General features: G+C 39.4%; 1 long non-coding RNA gene across 1 annotated transcript in view; it reads left to right on the top strand.

The window, feature by feature from the left end:
• The first annotated feature begins 1,358 nt into the window (after positions 1–1,358).
• Positions 1,359–21,546, top strand: part of LOC135231533 (uncharacterized) — a 35,513-nt gene continuing 15,325 nt past the window's right edge. The window contains exon 1 of the long non-coding RNA XR_010322230.1: positions 1,359–1,424. This is a non-coding gene — a long non-coding RNA (uncharacterized LOC135231533). The remainder of the gene's footprint in view (positions 1,425–21,546) is intronic.

Genomic DNA, 21,546 nt, shown 5'->3' with positions numbered 1-21,546 from the left:
AAGATATGGTTCCTGACAAACTAGATTTGTCCACCAGAAACAGAAGTTAATAAATATGAGGAACTTTAAAGGCAATTCCGTACTTAAAATTGCAGGTGTGGGATTCTTTATTTGTATGTGACTGTATATTGTACATGAAGATACTTGGATATTATTATTACAATGTAAAAATATATTGGAGGTAAAATCATGATAAAAATATAAACTTTGAGAGGGGAGGGAAGTACGAATGTGGAGTCTGTACTTCCTTCTCTCAAAGTCCACAAACCTGAAATTACCTAATGAGGAATGGAAGGCGACGTAGTCAAAGTCAAGTGTGTTAACTAGACAACAATTTTTAAGAGCTGTCTCTGTGGTGAAGGTACCTGTGTTGGAGCAAACACCTACTGTAGCCTGACTTCTTTTGGTTTCTATTCCACCAGTATGGAGAGAAGGCCCATCCAACTTTTCAGCCCTTTGTTCCTTTACATATCTTTATTTGCTCCTAGGACACAAGAGGGAAAATCATGCCTATTCCTTGGCTCCCTTCTTAGGTCTCTCCTGGAGGTTCCAGACACTAGGGACTAAACCACCTGGAACTGGGTGGGGTTGAGGAGCCCTAGGGTGACCTCTGAGCATTGCAGGCAATCTCTCTCTCTCTCATTGCTTCTGTGCTCTCTTCCTCCTTAACAGGCAGGCAGGCTATGCACCGAGCTTTCTTTCTCCCACAGTGCTTAATAATCCAGGTATAAGTTTGGGCTCAGAAGGATGGAAAAGAACAGGATTTTCTCATTTACTTGTTTAGATGCCTTAGATGGTGCTGAGAAAACAGCACATGGTGTCTATAGCTTCCTCACTAAGGTTCTACATTGAGTTGGTCAAGGTTCCAGGTAGACAAGTGCTTTGTTGGCCACATTTCTCTGTGCTAAACTACTAGAGAACCTCATAGGAGGAGTGACTGGTCTGGGATAGTTAGATAGATTATAGATAGGTAGATAGATTAGATAGATAGATACATAGATACACAGATAGATATATAGATAAAGAGATAGAAAGAGAGATCATTTCTTTCTTAAACTGAAGAGTTTATTTTAGCTATTTAGTAAGTCAGGTTTGCAGAGGAAAATAAAATAACTAAAAAGAAACAAAAACATCACACTCTTTCTGTAGATGACTTTCTTATACTCCTCAACCCTGCTCTCCAGAATCTAAATTTTTATCTTATTATCTTTACAGGTATTTTCTTGATAAATGTTCAGATCTGTTTGGTTCAGAGTACAGTTTCAGTTCACTGAGGCAGAGCGCTGAAGCCCTCAACAGTTACTACGGTGGCTTCAATGTGAATGGAAGCAAAATCATCTTTTCCAGCGGTTCCCTTGATCCATGGAATGCTCTGGGTATCACAAGGGATATCAGTAAAAACTTGCGTGCTGTCCTCATTGAAGGTAACACAGTTTTGAATAGTTAAAGACCCAGAAAGAAGGTGAAATGTATCAGCATGTAATAAATTAAGGGGGCATTGGTTGTTCAGTAGCTAAATCCTTGCCTTTGATGCTCTCAACAACCTGGTTGGATTCCTGGCCAAGGCACCTCATGTACAGCCACCACCGGTTTGTCAGTGGAGTCTTGTGTGTGTCTATGATGTAGAAGAGGTTTTGGTGGACCTTCCAGACTAAAATAAACTTTGAAGAAAAGTCTGGTGATCTATTTCCAGACATCAGTCAGTGGAAACCCTATGGATCGCAACATTCTAATCCACAACCAATCATGTAGATGGCACAGGACCAGGCAGCATTTACTTCTGTTGTTCCAGGGGTTGAGATGTGTTAGAGGCTGACTTGAGTGCAGCTAACAACAATAGTATTAATAAATTGCTTTTGATATTGTTATTGACAAGAAACACAAAATACTTCTAAGCAGGTGATAGGTATATTATTTCATATTCATTAGTATTTCATAATCTTTCTGGCATCTAAAATAGAACACCTATAAAAAATACTAATCAATACAGAAATCCAAAAAAAAAAAAAAAATCTTTGCTGTTGAGTTGATTCTGACTCATAGTGACCTTGCAGGACAAAATACCACTGCCCCATAGGGTTTCTAAGGAGCAGCTGGTGGATTCAAACTGCTGACCTTTAGGTTAGCAGCTGAACACTTAACCACTTCGCCACCAGGTTTCCTAGAACGGAAAAGAAAGGTGCATATAACATGAACCATTTGTGTACAGTTCTCATTTTTTTTTTTTTTTTGGAAGAAATTTATGGTTTCAGATATTCAAGTGAGATGAGGTCATTTATTTTTGCGGATGTAATTGCTCATTAAAAGAAGTTATTTAGTCTCAGGGCCCTGAACACTAGAAAAATGAGTTCCAACAGCCTATTTCTTAGAGCAGTAAGCTCACTTGGAACACATGGTCTTTCCATGTGATCAGTTTTACATATTCTGGTTACATAATTAATTGTAAAATAATCTCAATAATCTATTCTAATATTGGATAAAATGTGTGCTCCTACTGCAAAATAAAAATGGGCCGCTTATGATAATGTGATATTTACAGAAGCCTTCACCACGGTTTCTTGTTCAAAGCACTTGGGAGCCTTAAGGCAGCAAAGACATGGTCTGAATCTTTCAGTTCTGTTACATTTATTTTTGAGGTGCTTATGAATTTGCTGATTATGCATCATTATTTTAAAAGAATCACTCTAGTTCATACATTCTCAACAGGGGCAGAATTATTGTCTTAGAGGAAAATAATTGCTTCTTCTGGGGTAAAAAAACTCTAGTTTTTATATATAAAGCACAGAGGCATATACAGTACATACAGTATATATACACACTATAGAAATATACATAACAGTGCATTTGGGTTATTACATTTTCATGGACAGAAGTGAGGCGGAAAAATTGTTTAACGTAGCTCCTTATGGGGACACTTGTGAAAGAAAAGTTGAGAAACACTGCTCTATTTGGATTGAAAAGGGTTAAATTAAGTATTTATTTGTGCATCTCAGGAAGAAAACCACAATTGCAAAAGTTGTCGATAATGTTTTAGTACTTCATCCATTACCACTGTTGGTTTGTTTTATTCTTTCCTTGGTCCATATTCTGCTAGTGTGGGCTCAAACGCCCAGCTGTGATACCAGCTCGTCACATTAAATTACTTACTGTAACTTTATGTAATTATAAATTGACTTCCAAAAAAACCCAAGGCTGTTGCCGTTGAGTTGACTCTGACTCATAGCGACCCTATAGAGCAGAGCAGGACTGCCTCACAGGGTTTCCAAGGAGTGAGTGCTAGGTTTGAACTGCTGACCTGCCAACCATTTGGTTACCAGCTGATGGTTGTTCACTGCGCCACCAGGGCTCCCTATTGACCTCAGACATCTTCAAATCACAGAACTTTTGACTTAAATATCTGTAACTTCTTTAAAACCCATTTTTTAAATGAAAGATAATGTGTGCAATATTTAAGGAAAATCTCGTATCCTCCCTTTACCATCTATATGTTGATTATTCATTGAGTTGGTGTTTATTAGGCAATTGCTAAAAAGAGGGAAAATCTGAATGAAGTGGATTTACATAATAGCTGCAAAAAATGAATTCAAAGATCCCAATGGTAATGAAGATGGCTCAAAACTGGGCTACGTTTCTTTCTCTTGTATATAAGGTCACCAGGAGTTAGAGCTGACTCAATGGCAACTAACAACAAATAACAACAACAGGCACAATGCAAAGAGATCTAGAAGGAAAAAAACAAACAAGGAAAAAACCAAACATTTTCTTCCCTGTCTTTATGGGGAAGAAGAAATGATCTTTAATTGCATGATTAGTCATTTAATTATAGTTCTTTTTCTGCTTACAAGATTGAAGAGTAAAGACTCAAACACATTGTTTGAAAGAACGTATATCCTAGGGAACTGGTCTTGTTGGAAATTGAAGAGAAACTATTTCGAGAAAATTCTTTTCAGTTGAGATTTTTGATCATTAAAGTTGTGTGTCAGCTAGGCTGGGAGGTGATTCTCAGTGCTTCCCCAGTTATGATGTAGTTTGGTAGTTGTATAATGATGTAATCATCTCCACGTTGAGTGGCGATACAATGTAATCACCTCCATGATGAGATCTGTTATGCATAGCCAACCAGTTGAAAGAGAGTTTCCTTAGGAGTATGGCCTGTATCAAGTATGTGTGGACTTTCTGGCAAAGGTTGTTGGCTTTTGCTCTGCTCTGAATCCTGCATTCAGATCATCAGGATCTGATTTCCAGTTCTTCAGACTTGGGCCAACAGCCTGCTGTCTCATGTATGGATCTTGCTTTCCTTAGTCCCTGCAGCTACAGGTTTCAGAAGAATTCTCTAGCCTGATGTGTGACCCACAGACTCAAGACTTGTCAGCCCCTGCAACTCCTTGAGCCATCACCTTGAGATAAATCTCTCTCTCTATGTATATACATACATAAAAACCCACATACATGTACACAGTAATCGCTGCCTTTGCTTCTTGAGAGAACCAGCCTAAGATATTTGGATCTTCTTTTTCTTAAGTGCTGTTGAGTTGACTCTGACTCATAGTGATCCTGTGGACAACAGAAGGAAACGCTATCCAATCCTGGCCCATCCTCAAAATCCTTGCTATGCTTGAGCCCATTGTTGAAGCCTCTGTTTCAATCCATCTCATTGAGGATCTTCCTCATTTTAGCTGATCCTCTACCAACATGATGTCCTTCTCCAGGAACTGGTTCCTCCTGATAACATGTCCACAGTATGTGAGACAAAGTCTCACCTTCCTTGCTTCTAGGAACATTCTGGCTACACTTCCTCCAAGACAGATTTGTTCATTCTTCAGGCAGCCTATAGTATATTCAATATTCTTCACCAAAACCATAATTCAAAGTCATGAATTCTTCTTTCATCTTCCTTATTCATTCTCAAGCTATCACATGCACCTGAGGCAATTGAAAGCACCATGGCTTGGGTAAGCTTCACCTCGGTCCTTAAAGAGGTATATTTGCTTTTTAACACTTTAGAGAGATCTTTTGCTGTAGATTTGCCCATATAACACATCATTTTATTTCCTGATTGCTGCTTCCATGGGAGTTATTATGGATCCAAATTAAATGAAATCATTGAAAACTTCAATCTTTTCTCTCTTTATCATGATGTTGCTTATTGGTCCAGTTGTTAGGATTTTTGCTTTCTTTATTTTTTTGTTTGTTTACTTCATCTGTAAGTGCTTCAAGTCCTCTTCACTTTCAGAAAGTAAGGTTGTGTGATCTGTATATTGAAGGTTGTTCATGAGTCTTTCTCAAAACCCGATGCCTCATTCTTCTCCAAGTAGTCCAGATTCTCAAATTCTTTGCTCAGCATACAGACTGAATAATTATGATGAAAGGATAAACCCCTGACACGAACCTTTCCTGTCTTTAAACCACGCAGTATCCGCTTGTTCTATTTGAATGACTGCCTCTTGGTCTAGGTACAGGTTCCTCAGGGGCACAATCATGTGTACTGGAATTTCTAGTCATTGCAATGTTATGCACAATTTGTCATGATCCTTGCAGCCGAATGCCTTTGCATAGTCAATAAAACACAGTTAAACATATTTCTGGTATTCTCTGCTTTTAGCTCTGATTCCTCTGACATCAGCAATGATATTCTTCATCCTGTGTCCTCTTCTGAATCCAACTTGAATTTATGGCTGTTTCCTGTCTATATACTACTGTAACACCACTTTTGAATGATCTTCAGTGAAATTTTACTTGTGTGTGATATTAATGATATATTTTGATAATTTCCAAATTCTGTGTAATCACCTTTCTTTGGAATGGGTAAAAATATGGATCTCTTCCAGTTTGTTGGCCATGAAGCTGTTTTCCAAATTTCTTGGCATAGATGATTGAGTGCTTCTAGTGCTGCATTGCTTTGTTGAAACATCTCAATTGGTATTCAGTCAATTCCTGGAGCCTTATTTATCACCAATGTCTTCAGTGGAGCTTTGACCTCTTCCTCCAGTACTATCATTTCTTGATCACATGCTACTTCCTGAAATGGTTGAACATGGACCGGTTCTTTTTGGTACAGTGATTCTGAGTATTCCTTCCATCTTGTTTTGATGCCTTCTGTGTTGTTTTATATTTTTCCCAGAGAATTCTTCAGTATTGCAACCCAAAGCTTGAATCTTTTCTTCAGCTTCAGAAATGCTGAGCATTTTCTTCCCTTTTGGTTTTTTATTTTCAGGTAGTTGCACATTTCATTATAATACTTTATTTTGTCTTCTCCACTCCCCCTTTGAAATCTTCTGTTCAGCTCTTTTCCATCATCATTTCTTCCTTTCAGTTTGGCTAATGTACATGGAAGGGAAGTTTCAGAATCTCTTGTGATATGTAGTTTAGTCTTTTATTTTCGTGTCTTCTTAATGCCTCTTGCTTTCTTCATATATGATGTCCTTGATGTCATTCCACAACTGGTCTGGTCTTCAGTCATTTGTGTTCAATATGTCAAATCTATTTTTGAGATGGTCTATAAATTCAGGTGGGGTATATTGAAGGTCATACTTTGGCTCTCATCAACTTGTTCTGATTTTCTTCAACTTCAGCTTGAACTTGCATATAAGCAATTGATGGTTTGCTCCACAGTTGGCCCCTGGGTTGTTTTGACTGATGATATTGACCTTTTCTATGGGCCCTTTCAGCAGATACCATCGATTTGATTCCAGTGGTAACAAGTGCAGTGCTGAAACATGGCATGAGATGGTAATATAAATGCACAAAATTCCACCACCAATATATCAAGTATTGGTGAAAGATGAGGCTCTGGGTGATCACATATTTGGTAGTTTTCTATAATTTCGTCAAAAGGTGAAGTATAAGGAAACTGGTTGGTTAGCTCTACTTTTGCTATACAATGTAGTGAAAGAAAGCAATTCTCTGAGGACTTCAGACTCAAAGCTCAAGGACTACATAAAAATCTCAAAGTTGCCACTTATGCCCTGAGTAAGCCTTATTTCTTATAGTAACGGGGTGATATTGCCAAAAATCATAAGAGTGACAGAATTATAACTCCAACTGAATTTCCAGCCTCAGATAGGGTCTGAAGCTTAAGGGAGAGCATTTAGTGAGAAGAAACAGGATCCTTAAACTTGAGATGGGGACATATGTACATATACTCAGGAATCTGGGGACACTGAGTCCCTAAATTCCATTGAATCGCTCATGCTAAAGAAAATGATTAACTCCTCCACTGCCATCTGATGAGATTAACCCAGCTGCGTAAGAAGATCCTTTGTTTGCAATATCTCCAGGGCCTACATCTGAATCATTTCCTGGGAAGGTGGCTGAGTCATTCATTGACTGGCTCAACACCTGAGGCTAATGCCTTAAAAGACGATGCTGAATATTCTCAAAACACTCCCAAACCACCCATTTTAACTTCCAGGCTTATAACTAGACTTAAGTTCCAACAAGCCCTAAAAGGTAAAGTACAAAGCGTGACCCAGGAGGAGGTATGCTACACTCCAAAAGAACTGCTTGAATTCTGTAATGTGTACAAACTGAAACCTGGGGGAATATGTGTGAAAATGACTATTAAAGTGGTGCAAGGAACATAAAGATGAATCAGTCAGACTTTACTGATATGGACGCACTAAGCACAGATTCTTCTTTCGATGTTTCAGCTCAAGAGGTTGGGAAAGGACCTAAAAGTGTTTTTAGCTGGGTTGCTGAAGCATGGATTATGTGGTGACCTACGTTAAATTGAGTTGTATTGCCAGACCTACTAGGTATACTGTAGAAGAAGGTATCCAAAGGCTTAGGGAAATTGGCATGTTGGAGTGGATATATCAGGTTAGAGTCACAGACTCACAAATGGAGTGCCCAGTGGACACAGCTTTTACTGCCAAGGTGAGGGAAAAATTTGTGAAGAGCGCCCCAGTGTCCTCAAAGACTGCTGTGATTGCTATTTTATGGAAGTGCAGTTTGACAGTTTGAACTATCCTAAATGAATTAAGATACTTAACTACAAAGAGGCTGATTTGACTTCATGGTGGTAGAGGGCAAATGATAGCACTTGATCTACGAAGACAAGGTGGGTATAGTTAACTTAATGGCTGATACAAAATCAAACCTCAAGGTTAATGGACAGAGGAATAAAAGCAGTAATCAGAATAGTCTGACTCATGTCTCCTTACAGCATTGGCTACTTAGCCATGACATCCCTAGGAATGAATTATATAGAAAACCTACTAGATCAATACAAATGGAAGAAATCTAGGTCAAGTGAACAGCAGTCTAACTCAGATCACCAGAATAGAGAGTCACTGCCCATTAATAAATTCCAAGTTTTGAGTGAGTTTACAGACCCACAACAATTTGAACGAAGGGGAAGACAGATTCTGTTGATGAAGGACTCCACTATGCTGCCAAAAATTTATATTGTTAATCTTTCTCCCAGGTTTCCCCAAAGGTACCAACAGCCTTTTACAAAAGTGAATGTTCACTGGGATAAAGGAAATAATCAGACTCTATAGGGATTAATGGATACTGGCTCTGAACTGACACTAATTCCAGGAGACCCAGAATTTCACTGTGGCTCACCAGTCGCAGTAGGGGCATATGGAGGTCCAGTTATTAATGAAGTCTTAAGTGACATGCATCTCAGTAGGTCCAGTGGGTCACAAACATATCCTGAATTGATTCCCCCAGTTCTAGAATATATAATTGGAGTAGATATACTCAACAACTGGCAGAAACCCACTTTGAATCCCGGACAAATGTACTAAGGATTAAAAAGGTAGGAATAGCCCAGGGGAAGCCATTAGAACTGCCCCTACCTAGGAAAATAATAAACAAAACAATACTGTATTCCTGAAGGGATTGTAAACATTACTGACACCATCAAGGACTCGAAGAATGCAGGGGTGGTGATTTCCAACACGTTCACATTCAAGTCGCCTATTCAGCCTGAGCAAAAAACAGATGGATCTTGGAGAATGACAATGGATTATTGAAAACTTAACCAGCTGGTAACTCCAATTGCAGCTGCTTTTCCAGATAAGGTTTCATTACTTGAGTAAACTAATACATCTCCTGGATCCTGGTGTGTGGCACCTATTGAGCTGGCTAATGAATTTTTATCCTTTCCTGTTTTGAAGGACCACCAGAAGCAGTTTGCCTTCAGCCGGCAAGGCTAGCAATACACTTATAGTGTCCTTCCACAGAGGTATATCAACTCTCCAGCCCTATGTCATAATTTAGTCTGAAGAGATCTTGATCACCTTTCCATCCAGCTAGATAACACAATGGTCCATTACATTGATGGCATTGTGCATATTGGACCAAGCAAGGAAGAAGTGTCAATAACACTAGAATTATTGGTAAAACTTTTCTGTGCTGGAGAAGAGGAAATTAATCTAACAAAAATTCAGGAGGCTTCCTACTCAGTAAAATTTCTAGGGATCCAGTGGGGTGGGGAATATCGAGATGTTCCTTCTAAGACGAAGGACAAATTATCGCATCTCACCTCCTATAATCAAAAAACAAGGCACAATGACTAGAGGTCCTCTGGATTTTGGAGGCAACATATCATTCATTTCTGTGTGCTACTTCAGCGTATTTATCAGGTGACTCAAAAAACTGCTAGTTTAAAGTGGGGCTCAGAATAAGAGAAGGCTCTCCAACAGGTTCAGCCTGACATACAAGTGGTCTGCCACTTGTACCATAGGATCTGGCTGATCCAACAGTGATTGAAGTGGCAGTGGCGGACAGAGATGCTGTTTAGAGTCTTTGTCAGGCCCCTATTGGAGAATGACAGTTCAGACCCTTAGCATTTTGGCACAAAGCCTTGTTATCCTCTGCAAATAATTACTCTACTTTTGAAAAAGAGCTTTTGGCTTGTTACTAGGCCTTAGTAGAGACTGAAAGCTTAAAGATGGGCCACCAAGTCACAACATGGACTGAGCTGCCGGTCATGAACTCTGACCCACAGAACCATAAAGTCTGATGTGCATGGCAGCACTCTATCATTAAATGGAACTGGTATACACAAGATCAGGACTGAGCAGGACCTGAAGACACAAGTTAGTTGCATTAGGAACTGGCCCAAATGACAGCGGTCTCCACTCCTGTCACATTACCTTTTATCTCCCAGTCTGCACCTATGGCCTCATGGGGAGTTCCTTAGGATCATTTGGCTCAGGAAGAGAAAATTCACACCTGATTTATAGATGGTTTTGTGGGATATTCAGGCACCACTTAAAACTGACAACAGCAGCACTACAGCTCCTTTCTTGTACCTTGCTGAAGGATAGTGGTGAAGGGACATCCTCCCAATGTGCAGAACTTTGAGCAGTCCACGTGGTTGTTCACTTTGCTTGGAAGGAGAAATGGCCAGATATGCAATTGTATACTGATTCATGGTCTTTGCCCAGAGATTTGATGGGACATTCAGGAACTTGGAAGGAACATGGTTGGAAAATTGTAGACAAAGAGGTTTGGGGAAGAGGCAAGTGGGATAGACCTCTCTGAATGGGCCAAAGAAGTGAAGATATTTTTATCTCATGTGAATGCTCACCAAAAAGTGATCTCAACAAAGGAGAATTTTAACAATCAAGTGGATAGGATGAAGTATTCTGTGGAAACCGGTCATCCTCTCCCCAGCCACTCAAGTCATTGCCCAATGGGTTCATGAACAATGTGGCCATGATGACAGGGATGGAAGTCATGCATCGGCTCAGTAACATTGACTTCCATTCACCAAGACCAGTTTAACTGCAAACACTGCTGAATGCCCAATCCTCTAGCAGCAGAGACCAAAACTGAGTCCCTGACACAGCACAGCTCTTTGAGGTGATCAGCCTGCAAACTGGTGGCAGGTTGATTACATTGGACCACATCCCTCACGGAGAGGGCAATGTTTTGTTCTTACTGGAATAGACACTTACTCTGGATAGGGATTTTCTTTCCTACAAGCAATGCTTCTTCCAAAACTACTATCCATGGACTTATAAAATGCCTCATATACCGTCATGGTATCTCACACAGCACCACGTCGTATTGTGGGACTCGCTTCACAGCTTATGAATGAAGTGTGGCAATGGGCCCATGTTTATGGAATTCATTAGTCTTAGGTGTTACCCAGCAGCCTGAAACAGCTAGCTTGAGAAAATGATGGAATGGCCTTCTAGAGACACAATTTGGATTTAATACTTTGCAGGGTTGGGGCAATGCTCTCCAGAAGGCTGTACGTGCTTTAAACAAATGTCCTATACATAATGCTGTTTCTCCCATAGCCAGGATTCATGGTTTCAGGAGTCAAGGGGTAGAAATGGTAATGGCACCACTCACTATTACCCCTAATGACTCATTCACAAAATTTTTGTTTCCTGTGCCCACGACCCTATATTCTGTTGGTCTAGAGGTCTTAGTACCCAAGGGAGGAATGCTCCCATCTAGAGACATCACTGATTCCATTGAACTGGAAGCTAAGAATGCCCCCTGGCCACTTTGAGCTCTTCATGTTTCTGAATCTACAGGCAAAAAAGGGAGTTACCATATTGGCTGGTGTGACTGATCTAGATTACCAAGAGCAAGTCAGATTGATATTACGTAACGGAGATAAAGAAGAGTATGTCTGGAATGCAGGAGATCTCTTAGGGCATCTCTTAGTACTAACATTCCTTGTCGTTAAAGTCAACGTGAAACAATAGCAACCCAATTCTGACAGGACTACTAACGGCCTAGACTCTTCAGGATTGAAGATTTGGTTCACTCTGCCAGGAAAAAACCAAGATCTGCTGAGGTGCTTCCTGAGGGCAAAGGGAATAGGCAATGAGTAGTGGAAGAAGGTAGTTCTAAATACCAGTTACAACCAGGTGACCAGATGCAGAAAAGAGGATTTTCATTTTTATGAGTATTTCTTCCTTGTGTGTGTGCCTCAAATATTTTTGTTTTCTTAACTTATAAAATATACGATGCAAAGAAGGGCAGTGCATTTTTGGTTGTACACGTGTTAGTTGTATCATATTAGTTGTAGTATCACTTTATAATTGTCTTAACCAGAGATTATGTATGGTTTAAGAAGATGTGCACAGGTCCCAAGCTGACATGGGATAGGCTTTAATAATTAAAGTTTTCTGTCCACTTTAATGGGCCATGATTCTCAGTGGTTTGCCAGTTATGATATACTTTGGCAGTAGTATAATGATGTAATCACCCCCATGTTGACATCTCATATAAAGAAATCACCTCCATAATGATATATGTTATGGGTAGCCAATTACGTGCAAAGCAGTTTCCTTGAGCATGTTGCCTGCATCCAATATATATGGACTTTCTGGTGAAGCTCACCGGCTTTTGTTTGCTCTGCATCCTGCGTTCTGTTTATCAGCATTGGACTTCTGGTTGTTGGAATTTAGGCCAGCAGCCTGATGTGTTACCTGCTGAACTTGGATTCATCAGCCATTGCAACTTTGAGCCAGCAGACTGCCATCCAACCTATGTCTTGGGTTTGTCAGCCTCTGCAGCTATGTGAGTCAGCCTGACATGTGACCCATAGATTTAGTATTTGCCAGCCTCTGCAACCACATGAACTATGTGAAGAACTATGGAGAAGCCTCCAGCCTGACATGTGACCCGTGGACTTGGTATTTGCCAGCGTCTGCAACCACATGAACTATTTCCTTGGGATAAATCTCTCTATATATACATACCTACCATATGACTGTCAGTTTATTGTAGATCAGTGTCTTTCATGTTGCTGTGATACTGGAAGCTTTACCACTGGTATTTCAAGTACTAGTATGTATACCGTGGTGGACAGGTTTCAGGGGAGCTTCCAGGCTAAGACAGACTAGGAAGAAGGACCTGGCAGTCTACTTCTGAAAAACTTGGGCAGCAAAAAACCTATGAATAGCAGAGAAACATTGTCTGATACAGTGCTGTGAGATGAGTTCCTCACGTCAGAAGGCACGAAAATAAGATTAGGAAAGAGCTCCCTCCTGAAAGTATATTCGACCTTAATGAGATGGATGGAGTCAAGCTTCCAGGACCTTCGTCTGGTGTTGTGGCATGACTCAAAATGAGAAGAAACAGCTACAAACATCCATTAATAATTGGAACATGGACTGTACGAATGAAGCATTAATTTAGGAAAGTTAGAAGTGGTCCAAAATGAAATGGAACACACAAACATCTATATCCTAGGCATTAGTGAGCTGAAATGGACTGGTGTTAGCCACTTTGAATCTGACAATCATATGGTCTACTATGCCAGGAATGACAATTTGAAGAGAAATGGTGTCACATACTTTGTCTAAAAGAACATTCTAGATCTATTCTGAAGTGCAACACTGTAAGTGGTAGGATAATATCTATTTGCCTATAAGGAAACTACCTAATATGCCTATTATTCACATTTATGCACCAACCACTAAAGCAAAAGATGAGGAAGTTCAAGACTTTGACCAACTTCTGCGGTCTGAAATGGATCAAACATAAATCAAGGTGCATTGATAATTTTAGGTGGCTGAAATGCAAAAGCTGGAAACAAAGAAGGGTTGGTAGTTGGAAAATATGGCCTTGGTAATAGAAATGACTCATAGACAGCATGATAGAAGCTTGCAAGACCAGTGACTTCTTCATTGCAAGTACATTTTTTCAACAAAATAAATCTTGACTGTACACGTGGACCTTGCCAGATGTAATACACAGGAATCAAATCAACTACATTTGTGGGTAGAGTTGAAAGAGAAGTTAAATATTACTAGTCAGAACAAGGCCAGGGACTGACTGTGGAATGGATGATCAAATGTTCATATGAAAGTTCAAGTTGAAGCTGAAGAAAATTAGAACGTGTCCCTCATATCCAAACTATGACCTTGAGTATATTCTACTTGAATTTAGAGACCATTTCTAGAAAGGATTTGCTGCATTGAATATGGATGTCCAGATGAGTTGTGGAATGACATCAAGGTCATCATACACAGAAAAAGTGAAAGGTCACTAAAAAGGCAGTAAAGAAAGAAAATAACAAAGTGGATGTAAGGAGAGACCCTCAAAGTTGCACTTGCACATAAAGTAGGTAAAGTGAAAAGAAGAAATGATAAAGTAAAAGAGCTGAACAGAAGATTTCAAAGGGAGGCTTGAGAAAACAAAGTAAAGTATTATAATAAAATGTGCAAAGATGTGGACTTAGAAAACCAGAATGGAAAGATCTGCTCAGCATTTCTCAAACTGAAAGAACTGAAGAAAACATTCAAGCCTCCAGTTGTGATACTCAAGGATTCCACAGGAAAAATATTGAACTTTGCAGGGAGCAACAAAAGAAGATTGAAGGAATACAGAACCACAGTACCAAAAAGAATTGGTCGACATTCAACTATTTCAAGAGGTAATATATGATCAAGAATGGATGTTACTGAAGGAAGAGGTCCAACCTCCACTGAAACACTGGTGAAAAACAAGGCTGCAGGAATTGACAATACCAGATGAGATGCTTGAACGAAGGGATGAAGTGCTGGAACTGCTCGCTGGATCACACCAAGAAATTTGGAAAACAGCTACCCGGCTAACCAACTGTGCTCATTTCAAAAAAGGTAATCCAACAGAAATTTTTTTAACAGAATGTGGAAAGCATTGAACAATATCATTAATATCACACACAAGTAAAATTTTGCTGAAGATCATTCAAAAGTAGTCACAAGAGTACATAAACAGTGAACTGCCAGAAGATCAAGTCAGATGCAGAAGAGGATGTGGAATGAGGGATATCACTGGTGATGTCAGATGGATCTTGGCTGAAAGCAGAGAATACCAGAAAGATGTTGGTGTTGTTGTTGCTAGGTGCCATTGAGTCAGTTCCAACTCATAGTGAGCCTATGTACAACAGAAGGAAACACTGCCCAATCCTGCTCCATCCTCACAATCATTGTTATGCTTGAGCCCATTGTTGCACCCAATGTGTCAATCCATCTTATTGAGGGTATTCCTTTTTTCCCCTGACCCTCTACTTCATGAAGCATGATGTTCTTCTCCAGGGATTGATCCCTCCTGACAACATGTCCAAAGCATATGAGACATAGTCTCACCATCCTTGCTTCTAAGGAGCATTCTGGTTATCCTTCTTCCAAGACAGATTTGTTTGTTCTTTTGGCAGTCCATGCTGTACTCAGTATTTTTTGCCAAGACCACAATTCAAAGGCGTCAATTCTTTTTTGGTCCTTACTTACTCATCGTGCAATTTTCATGTGTTAACCTGTATTTTATTGAGTATGCAAAGGCATTTGACTGTGTGGCTCATAACATTATGGATAACATTGTAAAGAATTGATAACACAAAACAATTGTGCTCATGTGGATCCTGTACATAAAGTAAGAGGCAGTTGTTGGAACAGAACAAGGGGTGCTGTGAGGGTTAAAGTCAAGAAAGGTGTGCACTATGGTTGTATCCTTACACTATATTTATTCATTCCGTATGCTGAGCCAATAATCAGAGAAGCTGGGCTATAAGAAGAATGTGCCATCAGAATTGGAAGAAGACTAATTAATAACCTGAGATAAAAGGAGCTGTTTTTGATTATTGACCTTTCTTTTTGTAGTTTTAGTATTTCAAGAGAGAGGTTTTATTTAAAATCACCATTGGAAAATCTTTCATAAAATCTACAGGAGTATAGAGTTTATAGGCCAGTCATGCAGGCAGTTGCTAGGCTAGTGAATGGTAAAGGGTTGATTTTGTTTTTTGTGCTCTTTTTTTTTTTTTTTTTTCCAATTTAAGACATTATTTTTTAAGATGACCTGGTTTCTTACAATATAAACCAACAATAGGTTTGTGGTCTAGAGAGTTTTGGGAAATTAACAAGTTTTTTTTTTTTTTGCCTGTAGTTTTTGTTCTAAGGTCTGGGCCAATGTGAGAATAAGGTTGATAAATTCAATGATGAAGATAGCTTCTCAGTCTGATTGGTGAATCTTGATCCATTTAGCCAATTTAGGGTGCAAGCTGTTTACATATAAAGAATTAAATCTATTTAAATATTTTCATCTGTAAGGTGGTGGCCAAAATGTTCAGTAAAGGCTCTAGTTAAGCAATCATTAAAATTAGTAATTTTTTAAATCTCTTTTGTTTAAAATGTTTGTTTGGATATTTCTTTAGCTTGTAGCATTTTTTAAAGTGATTATTAAAGTTTTCTTAAAAAAAAGGAAGTTATGTATAAGAAAGTAAGTTCAGACTTAGTAAGTTTTCACTGAAATGGTAGAGGGTACAGCTGCAGGGTTCTGACAAGTTCAGACAAAGTAGATTTTGGGTTAGTTTAGTCAATTTAGAAATAAGATATTATCTTGAATGCAAAGACATTCGACTGTGTGTATCATAACATATTATGATAACATTGTATACAATGGGAATTCCACCACACTTGAGTGTGCCAGTGAGGAATCCATACTTAGACCAAGGGACATTCTTTCCAACACGGGAATACTGCATGGTTTAAAGACAGGAAAGGTGTGCATCAGAGCTGTATCCTTTCACAATAATTATTCAATTCTGTATGTTGAGCAAATAATCACAGAAGCTGGACTCTATGAAGAAGAATGGGGCATCGGGATTGGAGGAAGACTCATTAACAACCTGCATGATGCAGATAATACAACCTTGCTTGCTGAAAGTGAATAGGACTTGAAGCACTTACTGATGAAGATCAAAGACCATAGCCTTCAGTCTGAATTTTACCTCAACATAAAGAAAATAAAAATTTCCACAAGTGAACCAATAAGCAATGTCATGATAAATGAAGAAAAGATTGAATTTGTAAAGGATTTCGTTTTACTTGGATCCACAGTCACCATACAAAGAAGCAGCAGTCAAGACATAAACCAATTCACTGCTTGGGCTGTCCAGCTGCAAAGTCTCTCTTTAAAACGTTAAAAAGCAGAGATGTTTCTGTGAGGACTAATGCTCCTGACCCATGCCTTGGTGTTTGCAATTGCCTCATACTCATCTGAAAGCTGGACAATGGTTAAGGAAGACCAAAGAAGAATTGGTGCCTTTGAATTGTGGTGTTGGTGAAGAACATCAATATACCACGGACTGCCGGGCAAACAAACAATTCCGTCTTGGAATAAATATAACAAGAATGCTCCTAAAAAGCAAGGATGGTGAGACTTCACCTCACGTACTTTGGACGTGTTACCAGCCCCTGGAGAAGGACATCATGCTTGGTAGAGTAGAGGGTCAGCGAGAAAGAGGAAGACCCTTAAGGTGGATTGACACAGTGACTTCAACAATTGATTCGAGCGTAACAACAGTTGTGAGGATGGTGCAGGATCGGGCAGCATTTCCTTCTGTTGTGCATAGATAGAGTCCTTGTGAATCAGAACAAACTTAAGGACACCTAACAACAATAACATATTATCTTGATTTTTTTTTTTTAATTTTAAAATACTAATTAAATAGGCGCTAGGTAAGTAAGTTTAGGCAATTTAAAAGAACGGTAACAGTCTCATTCAGGTAAGTAAGTTTAGGCAATTTAAAAGACCGGTAGTAGTTTTATTTAAGGCTCGAGCTTGTTTGAAGTTCAGGACATTGGATTTGGTAATATTATAGTGGGGAGTGCTGCAGGGTTTGGACAGTGTGAATGAAACAGAAATATATAGGAAAAGAGTAGTCAACAAAAGGATAGAAGTAAGGGTAGAGCTCTGATTTTGTAGCTTATTTTATTTAACCTTGAAACTATCTTCTGCAGAGAAAGTTTTACAAATAAAACAGTGGATTTGTTTGTGATATTGATTAAAATTTTAACGAACATTGAACGAGCAACACTGGGGATGTCTCCCCGGTAAAATTCTTAAGATGTTAACGTGAAGACTGACAAAACAAAAGAGACAGACAAAACAGAGCTCCCAAAAAACTCAAACACAGAAATGTGGTGTTTGATTCCAGAAGACACTCAACAATCTGTGATCCCACATGATCCACAGAGGTGGTTTTGTGGTTTTTAAGAACAAAAGGGAGCCCAGAAAGAAGGCTCTTGAGTATGTTAAAGCTTACTTTAGAGACTGAAAGTCATGCAAAAAGACCTTTGTGCACTTAGAGAAATAACAGTTGAACTTTTCCAACTGTGTATTGCTAGAAAAGCAAGGAAAAAAAAAAAAAAAAAAAACAACTGACATAAAAGAAAGAAAGTGATTAACAGCCTCCCTGGAGCTTAGATTCTAATTATTAGCCCAGATTTTTGGAAACCAGCTCAAGACAAACCCAGTCTCTGGTAACCCAGTGTTAAAAATTCAACAATATGTGTGGACAGTGAACCAAAAGTAAAGAGAGAAAGTTGCAAGAGAACTGCAAGAGAAGTGACAAGCCCTCAGATTTTAGTCTTTTAGGGATGTGCTTTTATTCTCCTGCTGTTTTTGGATGCCTCCGGGTAGTAATCCAAAAAATAAATGAATAAATAAAAGTGTACTCACTGTTGTTTTATGAGGGAATCTTTATTTTCTAATTACTGCGCAGGACAGTTTAACTTAGAGAGTTTAAAAGATCGCCACAGTGGCCAAATTTTATCTAAAATATTCCTGTGAAGGTTATACTATTTTAAATTTGAACTTGCATGTGGGAAATCTTTACAGAAACCTGTGAGATAAAACAACCAACCAACCAACCAAAAAGCCTTGACTAGGTTCCAAAGTGCTTGTACAATTTCCTCTAGCTTCATCCTGGGAAAGGCTGAGCTCAAAACTCACAAATTTAAAGTAAGAACAAATCTCACAAATTAAGAAGGGATCAGAGAAAGTGAGAGAAACAATAAACCTCATTGGGCTTCAAAGTAGTAAAGGCAGATGCTCAAATCTGAGAGTCTTTACCTGCAGGCAACTCCCGAGAGTTTCAAGAAAACAGAGAACCCAAAGGACCCAGCCAACAAGATGTCCAAGTCATTGACGTCCCATGGATTGACCACAGGCAATAGATCTTTGGATCCTGCCACTGCCAGCAATTTATTAAAGAGAAAAATCTTTATATTTCTTTAAAGAAAAAGTTATTTACCCTGTTGAAAACTAAAAAAAAAAAGTTTGTTGGGAGAGAAAGTTTATAATCAGTTTGGAAACACATAGCACAAAGGCTTTGTAGGGTACTCCTAGAAGCTGGCCATTTACAGAGGTTTAAAAGGCAAAATCTGAAAAAAGACTAGGTTGTTTGCAGGGCGGTTATTGGGGTAGAAGGAGGTAAGCAGTTGTGGTCAGTGGCTAGGCAGTTTCTGGAAAAAAACAGATTAAAAAAATAATTTTACAGGTAGGTGATACTTAGCTAAGGAAAAGTCAGTTATAAAAACATTTTGATTGTGTGCAGGGAGCAAAGGGACATTTTTTGAGAACTGGGTTACCTATTAGAGTCACATGTCTAACACATGTACAAGCTGCTCTTAACAATGGTCATTTAGGATTATAATGAAATCACATTTTTCTGTAGAACTTACTTGTTCATAGGTCAAGTGCTACGGCAGAAATAATCCCAGAAGTGACAGGCTACATTGTATGGCCAAACCCAAACCCATTGCTGTTGGGTCGATTCCCACTCATAGCAACCCTATAGGACAGAGCAGGACTGCCCCATAGGGTTTCCAAAGAGCACCTGGTGGATTTGAACTGCCAACTTTTTCATTAGCAGCTGTAACTCTTAACCATTATGCCATCAGGGTTTCTAACTTCTATTTGCCTCTTTTCAATAATTTGTCTCTGACTCATAGCAACCCTACAGAACAGAATAGAACTGCCCCATAGGGTTTCCAAGGAGTGCCTAGTGTATTCAAACTAGTGATCTTTTGGTTAGCAGCCAAACTCTTAACCACTACACCACCAGGGTTTGCACTGTATGACAGAAACTGTATTTACTTTTGTTGTTGTTGTTAGGTCCATTGAGTCGGTTCCAACTCATAGTGGCCCTATGTACAACAGAATGAAATACGGCCAGGTCCTATACCATCTTCACAATCGTTGTCATGCATGAGCCAATTGTTGGAACCACTGCGTCAATCCATCTCATTGAGGGTATTCCTATTTTTCGCTGGCCCTCTGTTTTAACCAGCATGATGTCCTTCTCCAGGGACTGATCCCTCTTGATAACATGTCTGTCTTAGTCATCTAGTGCTGCCATAACAGAAATACCTCAAGTGGTTGGCTGTAACAAAGATAAACTTATTTTCTTACAGCCTAGTAGGTTACAAGTCCAAATTCCGGGCATCGGCTCCAGGGGAAGGCTTTCTCTCTCTGTCGGCTCTGGAGCAATGTCCTTGTCCTCAATCTTCCCCTGGCCAACGAGCTTCTCAGGTGCAGGGACTCTGTGTCCAAAGTATGCACTCTGCTCCTGGTGCTGCTTTCTTGGTGGTATGAAGTTCCCAACTCTCTGCTTGCAGGCCACACCCCAGGGAAACCTTGATCAGGGAGAGGACCTGGGTAAGAGTGGTGTTACAATCCCACCGTAATCCTTTCAATGTACAATTACAATCACAAAATGGAGGACAACCACACAATACTGGGAAGCATGGCCTAACCAAGTTGATACACACATTTGGGGGGGGGACATAATTCAATCCATGACAATGTCCAAAGTATGTGAGACTTAGTCTCGCCATCCTTGCTTCTAAGGAGCAATCTGGTTGTAATTCTTCCAGGACAGATTTGTTCTTTTGGCAGTCCATGATATATTTGATATTCTTCACCAATACCACACTTGAAAGTGTCAATTCTTCTTAGGTCTTCTTATTCATTGTCCAGGTTTTAAGTGCACATCAGGCTTAGGTCAGAGGAACCTTAGTCTTCAAGGTGACATCTTTGCTTTGCAACATGTTAAAGAGGCCTTTTGCAGCTGATTTGCCCAGTGCAATGTGTCTTTTGATTTCTTAACTTCTGCTTCCATGGATTTGATTATCGATCCAAGCAAAGTGAAATCCTTGACAACCTCAATCTTGTCTCTGTTTTTCATGATGTTGCTTATTGGTCCAGTTGTGAGGATGTTTGTTTTCTTTATGTTGAGGCGTAATCCATACTGAAGGCTGTGGTCTTTGATCTTCATCAGTAAGCGCTTCAAGTCCTTTTCACTTTCAGCAAGCAGAGTTGTGTCATCCACGTAATGCAGGTTGATAATGAGTCTTCCTCCAACGCTGATGCCCCTTTCTTAATACAGGTCAGCTTCCCGAATTATTTGCTCAGCATATAGATTTAATAATTATGGTGGAACGATACATTCCTGACACGCACCTTTCCTGGCTTTAAACCACTCAGTATCCCCTTGTTCTGTTCGAACAACTGCCTCTTAATCCATGTACAGGTTCCTCAAGAACACAATTAAGTGTCTGTAATTCCCATTCTTGGCAATGTTATCCACAATTTATTGTGATTCACCCAGCCAAATGCCTCTGCATATTCAATAAAACACAGGTAAAGATCTTTCTGGTATTCTTTGCTTTTAGCCAGGATCCCATCTGACATCAGCAATGAAATCCCTGTTTCCATGGCCTCTTCTGAATCTGGCTTGAATTTCTGGCAGTTGCCTGTTGATACACTGTTTCAGCCGCTTTTGCAGCTGTATTTAAA

This window comes from Loxodonta africana, chromosome 6 (genome assembly GCF_030014295.1).
Source record: "Loxodonta africana isolate mLoxAfr1 chromosome 6, mLoxAfr1.hap2, whole genome shotgun sequence".
Lineage (NCBI taxonomy): Eukaryota > Metazoa > Chordata > Mammalia > Proboscidea > Elephantidae > Loxodonta > Loxodonta africana.
This window is presented reverse-complemented; position numbering and strand designations above follow the sequence as displayed.